The 27432-nt window shown below is 38.7% G+C and overlaps 2 long non-coding RNA genes across 2 annotated transcripts in view; one reads left to right on the plus strand and one right to left on the minus strand.

The window, feature by feature from the left end:
- Positions 1-10654, plus strand: part of LOC310883633 — a 61931-nt gene extending 51277 nt beyond the window's left edge. Inside the window, exon 3 of the long non-coding RNA XR_014573616.1 lies at positions 9859-10654. This is a non-coding gene — a long non-coding RNA (uncharacterized lncRNA). The remainder of the gene's footprint in view (positions 1-9858) is intronic.
- LOC310883637 lies at positions 3472-22703 on the minus strand. The gene is made up of 3 exons (XR_014573621.1): positions 17752-22703; positions 8150-8194; positions 3472-4125 (listed from the first exon to the last, which is right to left on the minus strand). It is a non-coding gene; the product is annotated as an uncharacterized lncRNA (long non-coding RNA).
- Positions 22704-27432: the final 4729 nt, after the last annotated feature.

The raw sequence follows: 27432 nt of genomic DNA on the forward strand, positions 1-27432 counted from the left end.
CTTCTTCATCCTGTTTGGGTGGTCTATAACATATTCCTACCACAATATATCCCTTATTGTATTTTGTTCTGACACTTACTGAGAGAAATTTGACACTTTCATCACCATAACTGAGCTCCATACCATGCAGACCTTCCCTAACATAAAGGGCTGCCTCACCTTCTCTTCTTCCTTGTACATCTCTCCTGAAGGGCCTGTAGCCATCCATCTCAGCATTCATATGAGCCATTCCACCACATCTCACTGAGTTCTCTGATATTATAGCCCTAAGAGTGGGATAACAGTTCCAGTTCTTCCTACTTATTTCCCATGCTATGTGTGTTTGCAGAGAGGCATTTAATTTGGGCCCCTAATGAATCTGATTTGCTTCACTGAAGCTGTCTGGCATTCATATGTGGTGCACTTCAGGTGCTCTCCCGCTTACCTCTGTTCCTTTGCCTGTCTCTGGGCAGCCATTGTTAATGCTGGCATCAATCTTCCCTTCCCCCAGCAGCTTTAGTTTAAAGCATTCTTTGCCAGCTTGGCAAGTCTATGACCGAAGATGCTCTTTCCCTCATCAGACAGATGGACCCCGTCTGACCATAGTAGATGAGGTTTCTCAAAGGAAGTCCCATGGTTTAAGTAGCCAAATCCCTGGCCATGGTACCATCCCTGTAACCATTTGTCGATTCTCCAGATTTGACTGGTCCTTTCAAATCCCTTCCCTTTGACCAGAACGACTAAGGAAAAAACTACCTGCATTCCAGAGATCCTTACCACTGCTCCCAGAGCTATGAAGTCCTTCAGCAAAGCTTAAGATAGTGTTTCTCAGAGTATCCTTCTGGATGTTCAGCACACAGCTAGAAAGAAACAAAACGTGGTGGGTGAACAATTGGCAGATGGATCAGGCTCAAAGGGCTATACTAAATGGGGTTACATGAGGCTGGCAGCTGGTCACTAGTGGGATTCTGCAGGGATCCCTTTATGTTTTCATAAATGACATGGATGCAGGGCTCAAATACATACAAAATAAGTTTGCAGATTATTCTAAATTAAGAGAAGCTGTTGCTTCTGTCAAAGGTAGAGTGGCCTTTCAGAGAAATCTTGACAAATTAGAGTGCTGGACAATCACCAATTGCATGAAATTTAACAAGAGAATGTGCAGGATTCTGTACCTGGGACAGGGCAACCCTGGATATATGTACCAACTGGGGGATGAGAAGTTGGAGAGCAGCCCTGCAGAAAGGGATCTGAGGGATCTGGCAACAGCAAGTTGAATATGAGTCAATAGTGTGCCCTGGCAGCCATAGGGACCAACCATATCCTGGAAATACATCAAGCACAGCATTGCTGTCTGGTCAAGGTCAATTGTCCCACTCTACTCCATAATGGTTCAACCTCACCTGAGTACTGCATGAAGTTTTGGGTGCTACAAAGGACATAAAACTATCAGAGTGTCCAAAGGAGGTCTATGAAGATGATGAAGGGTCTAGAGGAGAAGAAGTATGAGTAGTGGCTGAAGTCACATAGTTTGTTCAGCCTAGAGAAGTGGAGACTGACGGTAGACCTCATCATGTTTTACATCTTCCTCACAATGGGAAGCAAAGGGGAAGGTGTTGATCTCTTGTTGCTGGTGACCAGTGATAGGACACAAGCGAATGGCATGAAGTTGCATCAGGGGAGGTTCAGTCTGGATATTAGGAAAAGATTCTTCACTAAGAGGGTGGTTGAGCACCAGAACAGGCTCCCCAGGAAGTGGTCATGGCGGCAAGCCTTCCAGAGTTAATGAAGCCTTTGAACAATGCTCTCAGACATGGTTTGATTTTTAGGTAGACTTGGGTGAAGCTATAAGTTAAACTTGATCCTTCTGTGTCCCTTCCAACTCAGCATATTTATGATTCTATGATTCTATCCATAGTTATTTAACACATTTATTTTTCCTCTGTGATGTTTGCTTTATTGATTTACTTAATCTTATTGCACAGACAAATCTGGAAAATTTGCTATAATACAACTGCTGATATTTTCACAGTTAAATAGATTTTGAAATGACAAAGGACTTTGAACAAGTTTCACATTGTTACGGTGTTTTACAAGGACAGGGTCTATCAAACATTTCTGTTCAGTTCTACTCATTTTTCCCAGAGATTGCTAGTAATATTTTCAAACGTGTGGGAAAGACTTAAAATAATTGATTTGTGATTCAAACGAGTTTTTTGAAAAATGAATCATAGAATCATAGAAACATTAAGGTTACAAAAGACCTTCAGGATCATCTGGTCCAACCATCACCCTACCACCAATATCACTCTGTAGATCATGTCCCTAAGCACCATATTGAACCTTTTCTTAAACACCCCCAGGGACGGTGACTCCACCTCTTCCCTGGGCAACCAGTTCCAATGCCTGACAACTCTTTCTGAAAAGAGATGTCTCCTAATTTCCAACCTGAACCTCCCCTGGTGCAACTTGAGGATATTCCCTCTAGTCCTATCACCTGGGAGTAGAGGCCGACCCCCAGCTCCCCACACCTTCCTTTCAGGTAGTTGTAGAGAGCAATACGGTCTCCCCTGAGCCTCCTCTTCTTCAGACTATACAACCCCAGTTTCCTCAGTTGCTCATCATAGGACTTTTGTTCCAGACCTTTCAGCAGCTTCGTAGCCCTTCTCAGGACATGTTCCAGGGCCTCAATGTCCTTCTTAAAGTGGGGGGACCAAAACTGAACTGAGTGACGTCCAGACTTACCAGAGCAGAGTAGAGGGGAATGATCACCTCCTTGGTCCTGCTGGCTAAACTACTTTTGATACAAGGCAGGATGCTGTTGGCCTTCTTGGCCACCTGGTCACACTGCCACTTCATGTTCAGTGAAAATATGTGATAAGGAATGACATGAATGAAAAAATGGCTCAAATAATACAGTAAAAAGCAACTTCTATTTACTTTTACTGCTTTTAAATAAATGACAACTGCAGCAAGTCACAGGTAAATTTTATTTTAAGTTTTATTCTGTACTTACTCAAGTACAAACAAAAAAGAAAAAAACATATTTTAGTGATCCTGAAAAATGGTCTTATTTACAAATACTACATGAACCTGCCATTAAAAAGACAATGTGTGAATTCTGATGGTCAAATCTCCATTTTCAGTCAAATTCAATATATTTCACTCTGCCATTGAGATGGCTATTTGAAATGGAATGTAAAAATTTTCTTTCCCTGACATTTCTTCAAAATTTAAATCTGATGAGTATAAAAAAATGTATAGGATCGTATTTTGTAATAAGTATTGTACTTTTATCTCCTTTGTACTGTAAATAAGAACCAAAATGTGAGTCCTCAAGCATGCTGTACTGATGGTGTCAATTACAATGAGAACATAACTGTAATTGCTAACTTAGCAGATTCTGTTTTGTTAGCTTGCTTTTTGATTCCATTTTAAGTGCTATGAAATTGCTTCAAAATGGCACAAATGTATATCATACTGGAAAAAAAAAAAAAAGGTTTTATAGGTAGTAAAGGTAAATCAATTATTTTTTCTTAATATTATTTTTTAACTTTTTAAATATTTTTAACACTTTAATTACCAGGAGTGTACATCTGTTTTGGAAAAGTACAGTTATATTTTGTCTTTCAATAATTTCTGCAAGATTATAAAATTTGTTTATGATTTTTGTGAAAAAAAAAATCTGTTATGAACTTTTATATGATTTTTGAGAACTGTTCTGTTTTTTCCCCATTTCTATCATTTGCCCAGCTAGCTCATCTCATCTCAACTCCTACACTCTCTGGAGCTTCCTATAAATTCCAATGATCAATTAAGAAATATACTGTTTACTTTTATGTCTCTGGGCTAGTCTGAAACCATGCATTTAAGTAAAAAACCTAGTCCAAATAATTCCACATAGATTCCTGCAGATTTATCTTTAAAAGTAGGTACAAATCCAGCACTTAACAAGATGACACAGGCTTCTTAGGATTTCAGCAATTTAATAGTTCAGTTTTAATGCCCAACTTCAGATGTTTATGAAGTGTTGCAAACTTTTTCATTTGATTGTGTCAGAACTTTTAGAGAGGAGGTTTTAGACATGAATTTTTCTCTTTTGCTTGTTCTTGAAAATCATTGATGCTTTTTTTCAAATGTCTGCATCTGAAAAAAAAAAAAAAAAAAAAAAAGCCTGAAAAGAAATAATGAAATCTGTAAAGATACATTCATTAAGATACAAATTTACAGGGACAGCCTTTTTTGCTTAAGCAGTTTTACATAAGTTTTAGCAATGAAAGTCTTCAGGGGTTGTAGTCATAGGTGACTATAGTGGGTTTACATGGCAAGGTTTTGGTAGCAGGGGTCCATAAGGGTGGCTTCTGTGAGAAGGATCTAGAAGCTGCACCATGTTTGGTAAGGGCCCCACTGCTGACCAGAGCTGAGCCAATAAGTGATGTTGTTTTGCGCCTCTGTGAAAGCATATTTAAGACGGGGAAAAAAAATGCTGTGTCACACACAGCAGCTGGGAGAGTGAGAGGAGTGAGGAACAGCCTTGCAGGCATCAAGGTCAGTGAAGAAGGAGGGGGAGAGTTGCTCCAGGCACCGGAGCAGAAGTCTCCTGCGGCCTGTGGTGAGGACCATGGTGAAGCAGGCTGTCCCCCTGCAGCCAATGGAGTACCACGGTGGAGAAGGGTTCCACCCTGCAGCCCATGGAAAAGACCATGGTGGAGCAGGTGGACCTGCACCGATGGAGACTGCGGCCTGTGGAAGACCCCTGCTGGAGCAGATTCCGGGCTGGACCTGTAGCCCGTGGAGAGGAGACCACGCAGGAACAGGTGACCTGGCAGGAGCTGCTGCCCGTGGGGGATCCAGGTTGGAGCAGTTTGCTCCTGAGGGATGGACCCCGTGGTGCGGACCCATATCTGGAGCAGTTCTTGAAGAGCTGCTGCCTGTGGGCAGCCCACGCTGGATCAGTTCACCAAGGGCTGCATTCCGTGGGAGGGACCCCACAGCACAGGGGACAAGAGTGACCGAGAAGGAGCGGCGAAGAAGAAGCATTATAGATTGACCATAACCCCCATTCCCCAGTTCCCCTGTGCTGCTCGGGGGAAGGAGGTGGAAGAGGGTGGATGGGGGGAAAGGTGCTTTTGGTTTCTCTCCTTTGTTTCTTGCTTCTCTAGCTTGTTAGTAATAAGCAATAAATCTTACTATCTCCCTATGCTGAGTCTGTTTTGCCCGTCATGATAATTACTGTGCAATCTCCCTGTCCTTATCTCAACCCTTGAGCCCTTTTCATCGTATTTTCTCCCCGTTCCGCTTTGAGGAGAGGGAGTGAGAGAGCGGTTGTGGTGGAGCTCGGCCGCCCACACGAGTAAAACCATCACAGTCACTCCCTTCTGAAGGGAATGGACAGTCCAGTTTAACGTCCAGACCCATAAAGAAGTCTACTGTCTCCCTGGGGCATGGGTTAGAGACATCACCCAGAGAGTCACTCACCTGGTATGCCCCTCTGATAATTACCCTTTATTGTTTTTTTAAAAGTTGGCAGCAATGAGGAGGCAAAGAAAAGCCCAAGAGCTGTCAAAAGGGACTTTAGGGCTTTGGGTCAATTGGTTGAAAGTTCAGGTGCACAGCTAGTGTTTTCCTCCATCCTTCCAGTAGCGGGGATCAATATTGAAAGGAACAGGGGAACCCAGCTGATCAATATGTGGCTCTGAGGCTGGTTCCACCAACACAGTTTCTGTTTTGTTGATCATGGGAAGGTCTACATGACACTGGGCCTACTAGATCCTAATGGGGAGAACTTTTCTATGAGGTGGAAAAGGATTTTTGCCCAGGAGTTGGCAGGGCTGATTGACAGGGCTTTAAACTGGATTTGAAGGGAGAAAGGGACAAAGACAGTCCCACTAGTGATAAGCTATGGGACTGCGTGCCAATTTTTGAGGAACTGAATGCTGGTGAGGTCCTTCAGTTTGCCCCACGAGGAGCTAAGTTGAATGAAAGACATCTGAAGTGTTTCTATATATACACACAGCATGAGAAATAAGCATTTCAGCTACCTGAAATGCTTGTACACTAATGCACATAGAATGGGAAACAAACAGCAAGAACTGGAGATCTGTGTGTGGTTGCAAGGCGTTGATCTCATTGCAGTCACAGAGACATGGTGGGATAGCTCTCGTGACTGGGATGCTGTCATGGAAAGCATTTTAGAAAAGACCGGCCAGGAAGGTGAGGTGGTGGAGTTGCTCTTTATGTGAGAGAGCAACTGGAATGCATGGAGCTCTGCCTAGGGGTGGGTGAAGAGTGAGTTGAGAGATTATGGGTAAGGATTAAAGGGCAGGCTACCATGGCTGAGGGTGTTTGCTACAGGCCACCTGATCAGGAAGAGGAGGTAAATGAAGCCTTCTTCAGACAGTAGCCTCTCAGTCACAAGCCCTGGTTCTCATGGGGGAATTCAACCACCCTGCTGGGAGGACCAAGCAGCTAGGCACAAACAGTCCAGGAGGTTTCTGCAGTGCATTGATGACAAATTTTTGACACAGGCGTTAGAGAAGCCAACAAGGAGAGGTGTGCTGCTGGACCTTGTATTAACAAATGAGGAAGGACGAGTTGGAGATGTGAGGATCAGGGCCAGCCCTGGTTGCAGTGAGCATGATATAGTGGAGTTCAGGATCTTGAGAGGAGGAAGCAGGGCAAAAAGTAGGATTGTGACCCTGGACTTGAAGAGAGCAAACTTTGGCCTCTTCGGGGATCTACTTGGAGGAATCCCGTTGGTTAGGGCCCTAGAGGGAAGGGGGTCCAAGACAGATGGTCAGTATTCAAGTATCACTTCCTCCAAGGTCAAGATCAGTGCATCCCTATGAGTAAGAAGGCAAGTAAAGGGGGCAGGAGACCTGCATGGATGAGCCAGGAGCTCCTGGCAAAGCTCAGACAAAAGGAGGAAGTTTACAGCATGTGGAAAAAGGGACAGGCCACTTGGGAGGAATATAGAGCGTCCTGGTTTCAGCTGTCAGAGTATGCAGGGATGTGACAAGGAAGGCCAAGGCCCATTTGGAATTAGATCTAGTGAGGGATGTAAAGGACAACAAGAAGGGCTTCTTCAAATACATCAGTAGAAAAAGGAAGACTGGGGAAAACGTTGGCCTGCCGCTGAATGGGGCGGGTGCCTTAGTGACAAACGATACAGAGAAGTCAGAGTTGCTGAATGCCTTTTTTAATTCAGTCTTTACTGCTAAGGTCAGCCCTTGGGACTCTCAGACGCCAGAGACAAGAGAGGAAGTCTGGAGAAAGGAGGACTTTGCCTTGGTCAAAGAGGATCTGGTCAGAGATTATCTAAGCAAACTTCCCATCCAGAAATCCATGAGCCCCAATGGAATGCACCCATGGGTGCTGAGGGATCTGGCCAATGCTATTGCTAGGCTGTTGTCCATCATCTTTGAAAAGTTGCGGAGAGCAGGAGAGGTGCCTGAGAAGAGAGGTGCCAAGGGGATCCTAGTGTGCCTCAAGAGGATTGTGGACAGCACGTCAGGAGAGGTGATCCTCCCCCTCTACTCAGCTCTGGTGAGGCCATAAATGGAATATTGTGTGCAGTTCTGGGATCCCCAGTCCAAGAGGGATGTAAAACTTCTAGAAAGTGTCCCCTGTAAAGCCACAAAGATGATTAAGGGATTGGAGCATCTGTCCTATGAGGAAAGAATAAGCGAGCTGGGCCTGTTTAGCCTAGAGAAGAGGAGATTGAGAGGGTATCTTATCAACCTCTATAAGTACCTGAGGGTACAATGTAAAGTGGATGGGGCCAAACTTCTCAGTGATGGAGAGTGATAGGACAAGGGGTAATGGGTATCAATTGTACCTGAGGAGGTTTCATCGCCATAAGAGGAAGAACTTCTTTACAGTTTTGGTGACAGACTACTGGAACAGGCTGCCCAGAGAGACTGTGGAGTCACCTTCTTTGGAGATATTCAAAACCCACCTAGATGCCATCCTGTGTAACATGCTCAAGGTGACCCTGCTTTAGTAGGGGTATTGGACTAGATGATCTCTGGAGGTCCCTTCCAACCTCAACCATTCCGTGATTCTGTGTAACAGTGGAGGTGCCTGAGGACTGGAAGAAAGTTGATGTCATGCCAGTCTTCAAAAAGGGCAAGAAGGAGGACCCAGGCAACTACAGACCAGTCAACCTCACCTCCATCCCTGGAAAGGTGATGGAACAGCTCATCCTGGAGGTTATCTGCAAGCATGTGGAGAATAAGAAATTGATCAGGAATAGTCAGCATGGATTCACCAAATGTAAATCATGTTTAATCAATCAGATATCCTTCTATGATGAGGTGACCAGCTGGATAGATGGGGGGAAAGCAGTGGATGTGGTCTACCTTGACTTCAGCAAAGCTTTTGACACTGTCTCCCATAACATCCTCATAGACAAGCTCAGGAAGTGCGGCCTAGATGAGTGGACATTGAGTTGGATTGATAATTGGCTGGATGGCAGAGCTCAGAGGGTTGTGCTTAGTGGTGTAGTCTAATTGGAGGCCTGTAGCTAGCGGTGTCCCCAGGGGGTCAGTACTGGGTCCAGTGTTGTTCAGCTTACTCATCAATGACCTGGACAAAGGAACAGTACACCCTCAGCAAGTTTGCTGACAACACAAAGCTGGGAGGAGTGGCTGATACCCCAGAGTGCTGTGCCACCATTCAGAGGGACCTCGACAGGCTGGAGGGTTGGGCCAAGAAGAACCTCATGAAGTTCAACAAGGGTAAGTGGAGGGTCCTGCACGTAGAGAGGAATAACCTCAAGCACCAGTACAGGCTGGGGGCTGACCTGCTGGAGAGCAGCTCTGCAGAGAGACCTGGGAATCCTAGTGGAGAGCAGGCTGACTATGGAGGAGGGCTGTGAAGATGATTAGAGGATTGGAGCATCTGTCATATGAGGACAAGCTGAGAGAACTGGGCCTGTTTAGCCTGGAAAAGAGAAGACTGAGGGGAGACCTTAGATGGTCTCTTTTCAGTTGTGCCCAGCAAGAGGATGAGAGGCAATGGGAACAAACTGAAGCACAGGAGGTTCCAGCTGAATATGAGGGGACACTTCTTTACTGTGAGGGTGACAGAGCACTGGCACAGGTTGACCCAAGAAGTTGTGGAGTCTCCTCTGGAGATATTCAAAACCTGCCTGGATGCCATCTTGTGCAACGTGCAGTAGGTGATCCTGCTTGGCAGGGGGATTGAATGAGATGATCTTCAGAGGTCCCTTCCAACCTTGGCCATTCTGTGGTTCTGTGTCTTTTGATGAATAGACAGTTAAGTATTATAATCTTATTAGTTTTTCTGTTAAAGGGAAATGACAGTCTGAAAATTCCAAAACTTTATGTAGCAATTTTATATGAGATGCCTGGAGACAATATTCTGACTGTTGCATCTCTGACAGATTCCCTGAAATTCAAAATTTTATTATTGAAAATGTTCCATATGACTAATGGTGAAAAAAAGAAAAAGATCCTATTCTTAACTGAGAATAAGAAGACATAACTTTATGCTATCGTTTTGTAAGGGCATGTATAATATCTGTCACTTCCTTTGCAATTTGTTTGGCAATAGTAAATATTGGAAAAAAAAAAAAGGTAAATATAATGAATGATTGTTACTGTTACAAGAATTTTATCTACATGAACTATGTGTGTGCCATAGATATTAACTGCTATCATACCAGGTACAAAAGGCTGTGGGCATTTAAGAGGCAGGCTATTCAATCTCTGTTATCTGAAGTTTGTAGTCCACAGACGAATTAAAACTTTGAATGAGACTCTAGAAGAGGTAGGGATCACAAACACTATGGTTTTCTATCGGAACAATTCCTATCAGATTTTGCTATGGATTTTTGCCCTTTTTCTTCTTTTCTAGTCATTGGCCTGAGGTAGAGAAGTAGACAACAGAGCCCTAGAATAAATGATGCACTCTCAATCCCATACCCCGAAGTCCAAAGAAGTAACCTTACCTCCAGTAACAACCATCCTGCAGCTATCTTGATTTGATATCAAGAGCCTGGTGTGAGTATGAAGTGGGACAATTTTGTTTAATTCCCTTTTACACTTCAAAACTTGTAGTCTTATTTCTTATTTCTTACAGAGGCTTTCATCATCCAGTTGAACTGGCTTCATTAAGCTTAGTTGCTTTAAAAAAAATAATGCAAGTCGAGAAGTCTTCTAGATGTAAATGTAGATGCCTTAAAATTCAAGGCTTTATCTGACTACAAGAAGAATCTTCCAACTTTTAAACTCATCAAGTCCTGGGCAATCTGCTCTAGGTGGCCTTGAGCCAGATGAACTGTAGAGGTCCCTTCCAACCTTCACCATTATGTGATTTTGTGATTCTGTAAATATATCTTCTGTTTCCTGACTATCATATTCATAATGAATATACATGAAGTTTCTTATGTAGCTTCTCTGCAACCAATCAAATCCTCTTTTACTCCATCACTCTAGAGCATTTTCTGTACCCTCAACCCATTTTCAAGCCTGGCAGTAGATGTGCTATTCTCTCATAGTCTACCAATTTCAGCAAAAACTCTATTTCAGCTTTTCCAGTATAGAATGACCAGAAGGAAATTCATTCAAACACAATTGTAGTTATAGAAAAAAATCTCACATGTTGTGCTAAAGGAGGGAAAACAACAACAATAACAACAAAAATTAAAACAAACAAAATTCATCCTTATCATCCTTATCAGTATATCAGTACCCATGTCTAAGATCAACAAGCAGTTAGGACAAAAATTCCCATTCCTCAGTTAAAAAATATTTAGAGATCTTGCCCTTCACATCTCCTTCACAGAATGCTGAGACCCTGAAAATATCCCATTAGCTTTACTGCTGTTCTATTAATAGCCTGAGCATTTTCATGAGTTATTGAATGCTCTCTCAAATCACTCTTCTTTAATAGTCATCTTCAGGCACAGATTCCCTCCTGGTTCATCAATACAGTCCCCACCTCCCTCATGCAGGCATATCTTTGTTGTATGTGTTAATAATTTGTACTGCCTTCGAAGTTTTTTTTTTGTAGAGAAGCCTTTAATCCTACAACACATCCTCCTGGAATATATATATATATATATATATATATTATATATATATAATCTGCTGTATTTTTATATTTTGCTTTATTAACTACTTACCCATGTTATTTATGATTTTACTGAAAAGTCCTATTCAAAATGTATGATAATTATAATAATAAATCATGAGACTTCTCCAGAAGTTAATGTGTTATTTATTTATTTATTTCAATTCTCTCCAGCTATCTTTCTCAGTTTCCTTATTCGTTATATTTTAACTACCTTTCATAGGTGCTACAAAACAAAGTTCTTGTCTTACATAGTAATATATGTATAGAGGGATATCAGATGATATAACCCCCAAAAGTTAATCTACATTTTTAATTTCTATGTAAGACATACCTATCTGAGGGGGTTGCTGGACTTGATAGAAAACAGTAGGTACTTGAATTGATCTTCTCATTTATTTATTCTATATGATGTTAACTGAGGTGAAGAGTGTGTCCACTTCCTCCAGCTTTTCTAGCCCAGGACTGCTCCTGCTTGGCAGCTTGGGCCCAGACAAGTCCCTGGGGACCCAGAATCTCTTCCCAGGCTATGGGAATGGCTGCCTCTTTCCTCTTTATGGGTTCACTGGGTGGCAATGCTGAACCTATATCCCAGAGACACACAGACAGACAAGACAGTGACATGACCTCTCACGCAGTAGCACTTCAACAGCTTTTACACTTCAACAGCACATACACACAGGGCTCAAAAAAAAAAAAAAAAAAAAAAAGACACGAAAGACACAAACAGGCACATTATCTTCCTCCTCTCCAGATGGAAGACAGAGAAGTTTGCTGTTGCAGACACACACACAGCACTCACACACTTGTCCCTCAGGCACAGCATATTCTCAAGTCCCCCTGGATATACCAGGATTGAAACCCTGGCCCCAACGACCCCACTGTTCGCTGGCTAGTCCCTTTTAGAGTTTGCTAGTGAATACACAGAAGATTAAATGAGGAAATTTTTATATACAAAAAAAAGGACAAGACAGGCTGTGGTGGTCAAGCACAGGGTTCAGCCAGACAAGCATACTGACCAGCCCCATTTTACATGCAACCAGCCAATTTGTACCTTCTTCTACCTATTCCCCACTTTTTTTCCTTCTGCTCTCCCTTCTCCTGGCACACCCTTTCATGGCTTTACAGAGCTCTACTGAGTCCCACATCCTTCCCAGTCTGCCCCCCTCTGGTTCACAATCTTATCAGCTGCAAAGTCCTGGTTGATCTTCCTGGATGTAGTGCCTGTAGTTTCTTGATAACCCATTAAGTAGTGACTGACAGGTTTGTTCCTAAATGTTCTAAATGTTCATGCTTCTCCATATTTGCTTTCTCAGGTCTATGTCTTGGTGTATTTTGGTTTCTGGCTTCCCTCTTTTTCTCTTAGTTTCCCAGTTGCCAATGTCCCCAATGAGATAACCTCACTAGCATAAACATTCTCACATTTTCATATACCCTCATCAATGAATGCGACTGACCAGACTTGGTTTCTATCACCGCTTCCCTTATTTGTCAGTCAGGTCTGTGTCCCATGAACTGTGGCTTCTTCCCTTTCTTATTTTTCCTTACTGCATTAGAAAACATTCTTGACCAGTTACCCTTAAGGGAGAAGACACTCCCTTTTCAAGTAACCTTACATAGGAATTCTCTAAAGTTGGTCTTTTAATAAATATTCACTGATACTGCAGCTTATTGTCACAAACTGGCTCACAGCCATGCCATTAAGATTTCAGCCCCCAGAAAAGTATGGGTTCATGAAAAACTGCCTGTTGAAACTCATGGCCTGTCTCCCAAACAGTGCAATGGATTTTTGGGGAGAGTAGTTTTAATGAAGTAAAAGCCTACAAGGAGCTGCATTTTAAAGGTATAGACAATCAAGTGCCAGTGCCAAGAATGTTCCATGACAATGTTTAATTTATTAATTATGGCATAAACTAAAATTTCAAAAAGTGCTAGAAGCATTCAACTGTCACAAACCACCTAGCAAAGAGAGAATTTATTCATTTTTTGTTTGTTTGTTTGTTTTTCAGACTTAGATGTGGTATCTTTTACTTCGAGGATTATGCTGAAAAATTAAAGTGAATTTATTTCTTTTCTTTATTTTTTTTCTTAATTTTTTATTTTTTAATTTTTCAAGTGAATTTCTTTTGCTTGATTTTTTTTTCCAGTTTCTGGGTGGTTTTGTTTGTTTATTTATTTGTTTTTGTTTTGTTTTGTTTTTACATATTCTTTTGGATCAATCAGTCTTGGGGTGTACCTCTGTATCTCAAAATAATTCTGATTATTTAATCATTAAATGTTTTTATTTCTTTCCAGATGGTCTTGAAGTTTGCTCTTTCAAATGTTCCACCTGAATTTTCTTAAACTTAATCATAAAGTGAAAAAAAATATATACTTTTTGTTGATCAGTATATTCAATTTCTATAGCAGTTTCTTATGTGCAATATTTTTTTCTGTCCTATCTACATGTTGAGAAGTTGTATATCTATTTATCCTATAATTTATGTTTATTTATCCTAGATTTATTATTATTATTATTATTGTTGTTGTTGTTGTTGTTGTCATTATATAAATCAACGGGATAAATAAGTCTATTTTAAAGATCTGTCATAAGATGAGAAGAATCAGTTTCTTGTAAACCCTGTTGACTAAATTTCTTACATACGTTCCTGGAAAATTGAATGAACAGCTGGAGACAGAGAGAGAAAGAGAAAGAGGGAAAAGAGGGTAGATGGTCGGGGGGGAGGGAGGGAGAGGGGGATAGAGAGAGGGAGGGAGATTCTTATTTTTAACTTTATCATTATTTCATTTTTTTTTCTCAATTTGCACTGATTTTTCTTCTAATTTTTGTTCATCCATGCTTATCTCCTCCTTCCTTGAGATTTTTTTTTTTTTCTGTTTCACTTCCTTCCTGACTTTTGGATCCTATATTTGTTTCTGTGTGTGTTTGTGCCTCGTTTTTGGTGTCCTTCCTGGCTACTTCTTTTCTAAAATGCTTTCCTTTCTAATAATTATTCAATTAGTCCCTGTGGAGTTTGGAAGGGCATCACATTGGCTTTCACAGGCCAAACTGTCACTCCTGCTGAAAAGTCTTCCATTGTGTTCCATACCAACATTTTTTTTTTTAAATCTCAGAATCAGTTTTATTATTTCTGCATGTTCTATTGCTCTCTGCAAAATCTCTCATGAACAGACAATAGCTTTCAGCTGAGATTTATTAAGAGAAGCAATGTGTGGCTTTAAAAAAAAAAAAAAAGTATCTAAATGTTTTGTGTTCATTCTGGCTCCCAAAAACAAATTGACATATTGTTTTTTTCCAGTGGGAAATGCAGGAGAGACAGGAACACATGATAAGATCTGTGTGAGTTTATCTTTCTATTTCTTACTTTAAGTCTGTTTCTTCTTTGTTATTCCCAAATAATTATCAATTTAAAAATATATATATTATTCAGTTTCTTTTCCTTGTTTTTTTTTTTTTTTCCCTCCTCCAGCCTCCTCATTCTAACTGAAACAATTTATTTTCCAAAGATTTAACACCACAACAAAGATACAGAAATCTATGCAGCTTCCTTTTCCTGTGCTCAGTGCTCACAGTCCTAGTAGATCTGTGGCTAAAATGCAGCACTGCAGCTGAAAATATTCAGAGAAAAGAAAAAAAAAAAAAAAACAATAAAAAGAGAAAAGTAAAACTTTGCAAGGCTGTGACGTGAAAAATGTGAGGCTCTTCAATGCCCTGTATCTGTCATGGGACAGTTGCCCTGGAAATACTCTTGGTTCTGCTAGTTTTATTCCCCCACAAATATCTTCTTTTCCCTCAAAGCTTTTGTCTGAAGGACTATTCATTTTGATCTGCTCATACTCTAGGAACAACTCTGATTGCTCTGAACCAGTTCTATTCTGTAGAAAATCAAGGGCATCACACAACTTCAGAATTATTATAATGAACCACAAGTCCTAAACTAGAGAAGATATCATCACAAAAGGTTATTCAGGCAAAATATTTTTGCTCAGTTAATAGCATTATATTCTATAAGTTAAAGCCTTCCTTAAAAAAAAAAAAAAAAAAAAAAAAAAAAAGACTATCTTTAGTACTAGGATTAAAAGCTATTATATACAACACAGATATTAACTGTGCATTTTAATCTCATTTACCTTAGCGGGATTTATCGAATACAATGGTTAAGTTGTTGCCTAACAACTTGTCCTGGTTCCAGTTAGGACAGAGTTAATTTTCCCTCATAGTAGCTGGTAGGGTGCTATGTTTTGGATTAGGATGAGAAGAGCACTGATAACATGCTGATGTTTTAATTGTTGCAGAGCAGTGCTTACACCAAGCCAAGGACTTTTCAGCTTCTCGCTCTGTCCTGCCAGCGAGCAGGCTGGGGGTGCAGCAGGAGCTGGGAGGAGACAGACCCAGGGCAGCTGACCCAAACTGGCCAAAGGGGTATTCCATACCATCTGACGTCATGCTAAACAATATATAGGGGTGGCTGGCCGGGGTGGGGGCCGGCTGCTCGGGGATAGGCTGGGCATCGGTCAGCGGGTGGTGAGCAATTGCATTGTGCATCACTTGTTTCATACACATTATTATTATTATTATTGTTATTGTTATTTTCCTGTCTTAATAAACTGTCTTTATCTCAACTCACAGGCTTCACTTTCCCGTTTCTCTCCCCCACCCCAGAGAGGGAGGGGGGAGGGGGGAGGGTGAGCGAACGGCTGTGTGGTGTTTAGCTGCCAGCCGGGTTAAATCACAACACAACTAGATCTGAAAATGTACATAAATATTTGCTAAATTTTGGAACCTGGCTCTGTCGAGATTCCAAATATCCTGACATATTTATAGTCTTTTCAGTGGCCAAGCTGAGTTTTCATTTCTTCTAAATTAGTTTTGGATGACTGTCTTAAGGAAATTACTTATAAGCCAATAAGAATTAATATTGCTTAAAGCAAAACTTTCCAAATTGGTCATACTCGGATTTTGTAACTAAGGAACTATTTCAAAGCAAGAAAATAATTGCATGCATTTATCTTGAATTTAACAAGATTACATTATCTTGAATTTAAAAAGTTTAGTTAAATTTGTGATGACATTACTGTGACAAATGTAGCTTTAAATTAATATAAAGCAATTATACACTTTTACACAATTCTGATTTTTTTTTTTTAAAGCTATCATTTACTTATGAATCTATTTCTTCATAAGCTTTTCAGAGTAGCCGTAGGGAGTTTTAAGTTTGGAACAAATGCTGTCTAAGGCTACCTAACTTAACTGAATTGAAATGTTGCACTGGAATAAGATCCAAAATCATATGTATGTTATAATTGCTTCTGTTTTCATTTGTTCTGGTGTTTCATTTTGACATTACTTTTCTCACTGTCAATAAAACTTCTAAATCATCTGTTTTAACGTTCAATTCAATTTTTCCCAATAATTTCAATCTCTAAATATATTTTTTTTCTAAATATATTTTGGACCATGCAAATAAGCATTAAATGAAAAAAAAATGTATTTTGTTGTTTCCTACTATTTTTTGCTTTCATGAAAATGACCAATGTTAGAATAACATTTTTTTTTTTTTTAAGGAGTTCTGTCTACATACCTTTTTATTTTAGGTAAGGTAACTTATTTCTCTCTGTGTGTTTTGTAACAATCTCAGTAAATAACCCCTCTAGTGTGAACCTTATTTCCAGAACATTTTCGTATATTATTATTATTATTATTATTATTATTATTTTAATAGTACTGAGTAGCAGCTACAGATAGCTGGTTGGGTATAAGTATTACTAATGTTTTTATGAAACTGTTATTAATTTTGGCCATACAACTTAGTATTATATTTTTTATTCTTTCTTTTTATCGTTCAATAGTTTCAAATCAATCTGGAAATTCAGTCATCAAAGATCAACTCTCTCCATTGAGTTGCAGTGGTGTAACTCAATGGTCCATTGGTATTTTTGCACTATTATAACAATCTGTACTGCTTTGTAGACATGTATAACTGGTTGCATTATTATAGTCATTTTGCAAAGTAAAGGTATCAGAAGGAAATAACATCTCTACCACACACGGATATACTACATCTAGAAATGTTCCTGAAAACAAAACAAAAGGCAATCAAACCAACTAAATACAAAAATGTGTCCAGTAAGTAGGACTCACAGTTCAAGTAAGAAATACATATAGCTTCTTTCCAGGCATTCTCAAGTTCACAATGTAAACTGTTGTAGAATATGAATAACAAAGAATACATGGAAATGTAAAAAATGTAAAACAAACATTTTACAAATGTAAAACAAACATACAAACAAATGAACAAATAAACCCTATGTATTACTAGAGAAGTAAACTGTCTCACAGCAAAATCTTACTGATGAGGACTGGACTCCTTTATTCATGGGAGTCATTAGCAAAATATCTATTTATTATGAGGCAAGCAATTCATTCTGGGATCTTGCATCAACTCTATGTTTTGTCTCATTTATTTACGTATTTATTAGGCCCAATTTATCTTAGATTGCATTCTCTCCAGTTCCTAAGTTCCTAGAAAAGAAATGAACTCACTCATTTCCTCTGTAGGAAACAAACAACTTTTTCGCTCCATTCTTGCTGGAAGTAAGATGAAATACTCTGTAAGCAGCTGGGAAAAGTCTCACAATCACTATCCCTTCTTTTCAATGGGGAGTTCAACTTACCAGATGTCTGCTGGAAATGAAGTACAGCAGAGAGGAAGCAGTCTAGGAGGCTTCTGGACTGTGTGGAAGATAACCTCCTGACATAGATGGTGAGTGAGCCAACAAGAAAAGAAGCCCCACTGGACCTTTTGCTTTTGAACACAGGACTTGTGAGTGATGTGAAAGTTGGAGGCTGTCTTGGACATAGTGATAATGAATTAATAGAGTTTTTAGTTCTTGGAAAAGTAAGGAAGGGGGTTAACAGAACGGCCAGCTTGAATTTGCAGAGGGCAGACTTTGGCCTGTTTAGGAGACCTGTTGACAGAGTCCCTTGGGAGGCACTCCTGAAGGGCAAAGGAGTCCAGGAAGGTTGGACAATCTTCAAGAAAATCAGTCTGGCTGAACAGAGAGCAGTGGCTACAACTCAGGAAGAAAAAAGAATCTTTATGACCTTTGGAAGAAAGGGCAGGTACGCTCAGGAGAACTACAGACATGAGGGTTATGCAGGGAGAAAATTAGAAGGGCCAAAGCCAGCTGGAGTTCAATTTGTTTACTGCCATTAAAGACAATGAAAAAGGCTTCTATAAGTATTTTAACAACAAAAAGAAGATCAGGAGAATCTCCATCCTTTATTAGATGTAAAGGGAAACATAGTGACAAAAGATGAGGAAAAGGCTGAGGTACTTAATGTCTTCTTTGTCTCAGTTTTTAGTAGTAAGACCAGTTGTTCTCCGGGTACCAGGCCCCCTGCACTAGAAGACAGGGGCGTGGAGCAGATGGGAGACCTTATTGTTCTCTACAACTACCTGAAACAAAGTTGTGTGGAGCTGGTGGTTGACCTCTTCTCGCTAGTTACCTAAATAGGTATAGGACTAGAGGGAATGGCCTCAGGTTGCACTGGGGGAGGTTTAGCTTGGAAATTAGGAGGCATTTCTTCTCAGAAAGAGTAGTCAGGCATTGGAACGGGTTGCCCAGAGAGGTGGTGGAGTTACCATCCCTGGGGGTGTTTAAGGAAAGGTTCGATGTGGTGCTTAGGGGCATGTTTTAGTGAGTGTCATCGGTGGTAGGGTGATGGTTGGACCAGATGATCTTGAAGGTCTTTTTCAACCTTAATGATGCTATGATTCTATGAAAAAGGACCCCATAATCTACAAGGAAATGGTTAGTGACCTGCTAATTACAACTTAGACACACATAATATGGGGCCAGATGGGATCCACCCAAGGGTACTGAGGGAGTTGGTGGAAGTGCTCACCAAGCCACTTCCCAGCATTTATAAGTATTCCTGGTTATCTGGGGATATTCCTGTTAATTGGAGGCTAACAAATGTAATTCTAATCTACAAGAAAGGCCAGAAGGAGAATCTGGAGAACTACAGGCCTGTCAGTCTAACTTCAGTGCTGCAGAAGGTCATGGAACAGATCATATTAAGTTCCATAACACGGAACTGGTGCAGTGACTACTTCCCTGGGGAGCCTGTTCCAGTGTGCGACCACCCTCTCAGTGAAGAACCTCTTCTTGATGTCTAGCCTAAACCTCCCTTGCCTCAGCTTGACACTGTTCCTGCAGGTCCTATCAGTGGTGATTAAGGAGAATAGATTGGCATTTTTTTTTACATTACATTTGTATATGACCAAAAAGGGATCACTAGTTTTGACTGTGAAAAATTGAAGATGGCAAGGAACAGTCATAGAAAATACTGTTAGACTGGATTTTTTCCTGAGGTTTAAAACCAGTTATTATGATCTACTTCATTTGTTTAAAAAACAAAACAAAACAAAACAAAAAAAGTTGCCAGTGGTTTGATCACATCCTTCAAGCACTTAAATTATGTTAATAGGAAAGGTTAGTCAGGCAGAGAAAATGTAATTGGACTCATTGGCAGGAAATTGAGGTAAACAAATTCTGGCTTTAACAAGATAATGATGATACAAGAACTGTCTTGTAAGTTGTTAAGTGAATATGCACTGTACATCATCACAACCTCTAATGAAACAGACCTTCTAAATGCTCAAATTTAAGGATATTTTTAGTTCATGATTGGACTGTCAAATATTATTGCTCTGTTTATGTTTTCTGGGTTACTGGAGACATTCATAGGTGGCCCAGAAAAATGAATTGACCTCCTCTTTAGCTTCCACATATTTAGCTTTTCTGTTAGTAGTTTTTCTATAGCTATCACTTTGTTAGTTTTTCTGTGAAACTAGAATCTCATAACAAGACAATGCACTCATTCTTCTATTGCCTCAGCTTTCCCAGATTTCTTAGAATTGCTAAGATACATGACCATTCAGAAAGCCCACTTCAAGACCGTTCTTGAAGTCCCACTGAAAGTGCCCACTCCAAGCCTCTACAGACATATCTTGTCTGTAATGTTTTCATTTAATAGACAGAAGTAGCCTGGTTTAGAGTTTATTCATCATTTGCTATATTGTGCCCTCAGTTTTGTCCCTAGAGCAAAGATCTGAAGGAAGGTTGTCTAGACTTGTGCAAAAAACAGTGCCATACTGCAGACAATGTAGGACAAGGAATATTGAAGGCAGAACTAAATGGTTATTGCCAAAGTGAACTGAAGAACTTCAGACCTTGTAAGGATGGTGCAGTTATGTTCTTAGCATGAGGAAAATGGAAGCAAGGATGAAGAAATGGTAGTTTACACTGGAAGAGTGTAGGAGAAATGTCCTTTTGCCTCATAACTCTCAGAAAGGATCGTTGTTGAGGAATGAAATTAAATTGCTTAGAATGACAGGTCTGCTTTTAATCTAAAATTGTATATTACACAGATTGCAAAGAGATGGTATAACTAAGGGATGACACTGCTTATGCTGTTTATCTGTTGCTGGCAGAAAACAATCCAACTTGGTTTAAATCCATTTGAAAACAGTTATTGGTTGTGGTGTGGAAAAAATAAAGGAATATAAAAACCGTCTTCACTAGGTGCAGGAGACAGTAGAAACCTACCTTCAGTAAAGTTCAATTTGATGGGGCGCTGTATTTGTTCTCAGTTGATTCAAAAATACTTATTTATAGTAAATACTAGAGCCTTTTATTTATACATACAATGCTTCTTTAGCCCATAAAGAAATCAAAGAGGGTTTCAAAAGAGAAATGCAATGATGATGAAGGAATCTATGCTACAGATAATTTAAGGCTCTCTGATATCTGGATCTATATTTCACTTTTTTGTAGCATCATCTCGGGACTTAAAAACAACAACAACAACAAAACAGAAATGAAAGTACTGTAGATCAGAAATTACAGACATGATCACTATAAGATTATACAGAAAGGCTTTGATAAAATCACTCATAACATTTCCTGTTCTTTCGTGTTCTGGGATACGAGCAAAGTTACCTCTGTAGATATTAAGCCGATGTAAACTCAGCACATGCATTGCATTGTCAAACAATGGGTCATGATTGCTAGCTTTACGAAATGTCAGTGCCATTATTCTTTGACACAAAAAAAAAAAGAAAAAAAAAGTTGTTAAATAAGACATTTTTATACTAAGGCAAATCATTGGAGTCTTTTATTCCCATTAGAACACATCTAAGGCTTGATGATAGCTCAAATGTAAATTTTACATATAAGAAATTTGTTTATTTGACCAGACAGACAAATTTATTCTTCACATTGAACCATACATTAAATCTCATCTTTAATGGTAAAGAACTATTAAATTACTTTCAAACTAGTTCTAAGCCCAACCTGTTGCTTGAAATGTTAATAAAAAATCAGCATCCAAATGGCAAGATCTTTAAAAATTATAATCATATAATTGCTTCAGACTGATATAGTTTCAAGATGTGATCTAAAAATCATAGAATCATAGAAACGTAGAATGTTTGGGTTGGAAGAGACCTTAAAGTTCCAGCCCTCCTGCTGTGGGCAGGGACACCTTCAGCAAAACCATGTTTCCCAAAACCCCATCCAACCTGGTCCTGAACACTTCTAGGAATTGGGCATCCACTACTTCTCTGGGCAAGCTGTTCCAGTGCCTCACCACCTTTACAGTGAGGAATTTCTTCCTAATGTCTAATCTAAACACAGTGAGGAATTTCTTCCTAATGTCTAATCTAAACTTATCGTTTTTTAGTTTAAAACTGTTACCCCTTGTCCTACACTCCCTGATAAAGAGTGTCTCCCCAGTACCAATAGGTACTATGGTACCTACTTAGGTACTTTCCTTCATGCTAAGGATTAGATTTAGTAGATATTGTAGGAAATTCTGTACTTACTACTTAAAACAATAATGGGATACATTCCACAGATAAATCACTGCAAATGCCCTAATGGAAACAATGGAATAAATGGAAAAATCACAAACACATCTCCATTTCCAATAGACATTATGAAGTATATATTATTCAAGTATATTTAAGGAAAAACAAAAGACAAAACAAAACTTTTTTTTTCTTTTTTTTTTTTTTTCTTTTTTTTCTTTTTCACTTCTATTTAATTTTATCTTTAATTTTACAGAGTGGTGGATCCATTAGAAGTGTAAGTGAGGCCTGGCTAGTAGAAAGCTACAAAGCTCACATCTACACTCATCATGAATCTGTTTAAAGACATGATCTCAAATTATGAAAAAGAGCTAAATCTAAATTTAGACTCAGCTATAGTGAAAACCTTTCTGCTCTTCCACTAAAGTAAATAACTGCACTACATCTGATACATATATATATATGTATATGTATATATGTATCAGATGTAGTGCAGTATTTTTACATATACTATATACACGTACATATATACGTATATATATAAGTTTATATGTATGTATACCCAGGTGTATATATTTCTTTGTACTATATGTATTTATATATTGGGTATCTGTGTATACGTTTACATACCTGGGTAGAGAAGACTGGTATTTGTTGTTTTTCTCCATGCATGTTCTGTGTTATCAATTGCATTTGTGTAAGAGTAACCTCTTGATTGAATGATTTGCAGCAGCATACAAAGGATTGTCTTTCATGCTTGTATTCAGTGTGTGTATGCCGTCTTCAACCATATCCTTGGCTGCGTCAACAGAAGTACGGACAGCAGGTCAAGGGAGGCTGTGACACCCTACTTGGAGTACTGCACACAGATCTGGGCCCCCCAGCACAAGAAGGGGTCCAAGGGGTCCTGTTAAGTAGATCCAGAGGAGGGCCACAAAGATGATCAGAGGGCTGGAGCACCTCTCCTATGACGAAAGGCTGAGAGAGCTGGGGCTATAGAAAAGCCTGGAGAAAAGAAGGCTCCAGGGAGACCTCATTGTGGCCTTTTAGTACTTAAAGGGATCTTATAAAAAGGATGGAGAGAAGGAGACTCTTTTCTCAGGTAGATAATGATAGGACAAAGGGGAATGGTTTTAAACAAAAAGAGGGGAGATTTAGATTAGATGTTAGAAGGAAATTCTTTACTCAGAGAGTGATGAGGCCCAGATAAACTGTGGATGCCCCATCCCTTGAGGTGTTCAAGGCCAGGTTGGATGTGGCCCTGGGCAACCTGATCTAGTGGGTGGCATCTTATATAATGTAATATCATATATAATGTAATACCAAGCTTTTTCTGACACTAAGAGGTGGAAGATATCAACCAGAATACACACATGTAAACATATTTGGTTCTGCCAGAGCTTGTGAAGGGAAGAAAAAAAAAAAGGAATTATCTGTCAGAAAAGTTATTATTTGTTTTAATGGAGAATGGTTTCCAGTCTCTTTTCAAGCAAGCTATCACATCTCTGTAGTAGTCTAAGAGAGACTAGCTTGATAAGAAAAAAAAATTTCTGGATGCACTTTCTGCAACATTAGTGAAGGGACAGGAAGAATCAAAAGCTCCTAGAGTTTGCCACTGTACTGTGACCCTTTGGAGATACTGAAATTGCATCTGTGCACTCCCAAACTGCTAGAAGTTATTCCTTCAAACATGCTTTCTCCTGCTATACCCATTTGTATTCAACAGGAGTAATGTTTGTTACCCTGTTACACACCAACTGTGAAATGGCCTTTTTTTATTTTTTTTTGGTGACATTTTAATCTACAAATTATGGTGTATTATATTGTTTTGCAGACTACCAAACAGAAAAGTTGCTGCACTGTGTTTAATGACATGACTAGGTATTTAAACAAGGTTTCACAGACAGTTTTGCTACTGGTATTCTGTATTTATATGTTCCTATATATATATATGTTCCTCTCACAAAACCTAGGAATTTTGTTTCAATACAAGAAACTGTTTAAATTTTAGTGTGTGTGTGTGCACGCTTTTTAATATTGTTTCAGAAAATATTTGGACGCTACAGCTGTAGAAGCCTATCAGATAAGGCTTATTAGAAAATAAATGTATTAATAATATAACTGTCTTCTTCAAATTTAGTTTACATTTTAAAATGAAATCCTCAGAATTAATTATGTGTAAGTATTTTCTCTAATGTGATTATATTTTTCCAAGAGCTGTAGCTGGGAAGATGTTGCTTTTTGTTAAGTTTAACTAACATTGGAAACACTTCTTCTTCTTTAGGGGAAACTTGGTATTCCTTACGTTTTCTATGTTGAAAAGTAAGGTAAAAACAAAACAAAACAAAATAATAATAATAAAAAAAACATTACTTACAAAAGCAGAGTTGGCAATATTTAAAACAGTTGTGTCATGCCTTAGCTATTGAAAGTTTTTAAGTTCTCACGTAAAGGAATGTAACACATTATAAAATAAAACTGATGCTTAACTTGTCAAGAAGCAATTTTCAAAAATTTATAAATGTCGCACAGGTAATATATATTTGTAACTACTAACTTATTAAAGCAATACTGAAAATATGTCAAATAAGTCAATGCAGTGTATGTTGTATTTTCATGTGGCTGAGTTGATAGCAAGTAACACAAGAACAGCATGATATAAATATACTGCTTATTTCAATCCACTTTCTTGTCATAGATAAATTATTTTATGATCCCTTGATTTTGTATACTTCCAAACACTGAAATATATCAAGGCAATATGAAGCAAAAGTTACACTGAAGAAAACAGAAATTATTCAGTAAATTGTGTTTCAACATGAAACATGAAAAATCAGTTTGATAGAACAAGACATACAATGATATTCCATGATATTTACTGTGTATTTAGTATGTCTGGTGATCACAAATTAGATTTTAAATTAGAAGTCTATCAGGAGCTGGCTAGATTTCTGTGGTTATTCTCCTGTCTTTTCTTGGGACATAATTTTATATATTACTTTTATCTACTATCTCTCTTTATATATTATCTTTTATCTACTTTTTTCAAATAGATAAAGGTTTTGTCTGCCAAAAACCTTCACTCTGGGCTTGGCTACTGTGAGCACTATGGGTTGCAAGAAAACATTCCTTATTTATTGCTCAAATTGACATCCCAAATTATCCAAGATAAAGTTCCATGTTTACATTAATCTGAAAGAATATTTTTATAAATGTCTTTATTGCTGAAATTAGCCACAATTGCAATCCTTCTCCTTTTTTATCTGTTATGCACAGTGATTATTGTATATAATAGATTCTCAGTGATGACTACTACTGAAAGTTAGATCAGTTTCATTTAAGTGCCATTTAGGCTTCTTATCTTCATTAACACCTAGCTCATTTAAAACAACTTCTTGAACTTCAGCCATGCAATCAAATTCCAGGAGTCTGAAAATTGCATCTGACCAGCATGAATTCAAATTTACTAAATCAGTGAAAAACATAAGTAGTTCTCTTGGCATTCAGAACTATTAACTTGCCTATATATGCTTATACATATACATATTCATATATGTATAAGTATATCCATGTGTTTTACAGAAGAAAAAAAAAAGAGAGAAGGAAGGAAGGAAGGAAGGAAGGAGGGAAGGAAGGAAGGAGGGAAGGAAGGAAGGAAGGAAGGAAGGAAGGAAGGAAGGAAGGAAGGAAGGAAGGAAGGAAGGAAGGAAGGAAGGAAGGAAGGAAGAGAAAGAAAGAAAGAAAGAAAGAAAGAAAGAAAGAAAGAAAGAAAGAAAGAAAGAAAGAAAGAAAGAAAGAAAGAAAGAAAGAAAGAAAGAAGGAAAGAAAGAAAGAGTATGTACACAAACTCATGTTTTCCATGCAAGATTCATAGAGAAGGGGAAGAACTAATATTAGCAATAATAATCCCAACCTTCTTTGAGAAAGTACATTTTTACTGAAACAGTTGCTGTAGTTGCTGTCTATTATGCCTTCATAGACTAATAAATCCCTTTTGTTAAGTTACTGTCTCAGTTTCTAAGATTTACATTATTTTCCTCCACACACTCTATGGTTTCATTTTTTATTTATTTCTTTCTTACGCTGTTTAGGAAACATGGAAGTAAGTGTCACATTTCCCAGGCGAGTCTCTAACCCTACAAAATTTAGATTCATTTTAACTCACTGCATGCTTCAGACATGAATACTATATATCAAAATGAGAGGCTTTGATTTGTGTCAAGCACATAGTTTCATTTAATTGAAAATATTATTTTTCTTAACAAAATAGAAAATTCAGTAATTTGCAAATCTTCATATATGCTTTACTATCTCCTAATTTCCTCCACATAAATAAAAATATTTGGAATTACTATTTTTTTAACGTACAAAGGGTCAGTCAAGCACCTCCTTATGAAACATTTTGTATCAATTCATATGCTGCCTGTGCTGTACTTTGAGATATTTATGTGTTCCTAACAAAGATAAAACTCTCTGTCTTCTTTTGTTTCTGCCTTTTTCCTCAGTGAAAGGAAGTTCATATATGGCATCAATTTTGAGAAGGATCTCAAAAAGATGATGTCTACTAACAATTGATCTAAATGTGCAGTTAAATGAAGGACATGCAGAATTAATTTTAAGCATGTCACATTTTTACAAACAGTTATCAATAATGGTATGTTCTCATTCATTCTGTCACTCTAGACATTTAGTTAGTTCCAGGGAGACTTCGTTGTGGTCTTTCAGTACTGAAAAGGATCTTATAAACAGGATGGGGAGAGACTCTTTACTCAGGTAAATAATGATAGGACAAGGGAGGATGGTCTTAAACTAAAAAAGAAAAAGAAAAAAAGATAAATTTAGATTAGATATTAGGAAGAAATTCCTCACTGTAAGGGTAGTGAGGCACTGAAACAGGTTGCTCATATAAGTTGTGGATGCTCCATCCCTGGAGGTGATCAAGGCCAGGTTGGGTGGAGCCTTGGCCAACCTTATCTAGTGGGTGGCCTCCCTGTCGAAGGCAGGAAGACTGAGCGAGATGCTCTTAAGGGTCCCTTCCAACCCAAGCCTTTCTATGATTCTATGATTATTCTACCATCATGGAGAACAGAATGCATCTCATCAGGTCCCTTGGACTTGTGCACCTTCACATTCCTTAGGTAGTCTTGAACCTGATTACAGTGCGCTGTTCTTCATTCTCCCAGTCCCTTGCCTTTGGCCATATTTCTTACCAGTTGACAGCTGAAACTAGGTCAGATGACATATTTTAGAAAGACCCGTTTATTTCTACTCTACCAAGGAAACATCAGGATGTACAAAACATAAGAGATGCTAAAGATGCCAGTAACCAAAACATGAAAGATAATGAAATTCCTAATATCCAGTGTAAAATATACTTGATCATGCTACTTCTTTAAGAAAAAACCTAACCATAACTAGGAATTCAAATATGAAGTAAGAAGCATGATTGAAACAGTCGTTCCAGAATGGGAAATGTATT

This window comes from Anser anser (genome assembly GCF_964211835.1).
Source record: "Anser anser genome assembly, chromosome: 1".
In the NCBI taxonomy this organism is placed as follows: domain Eukaryota; kingdom Metazoa; phylum Chordata; class Aves; order Anseriformes; family Anatidae; genus Anser; species Anser anser.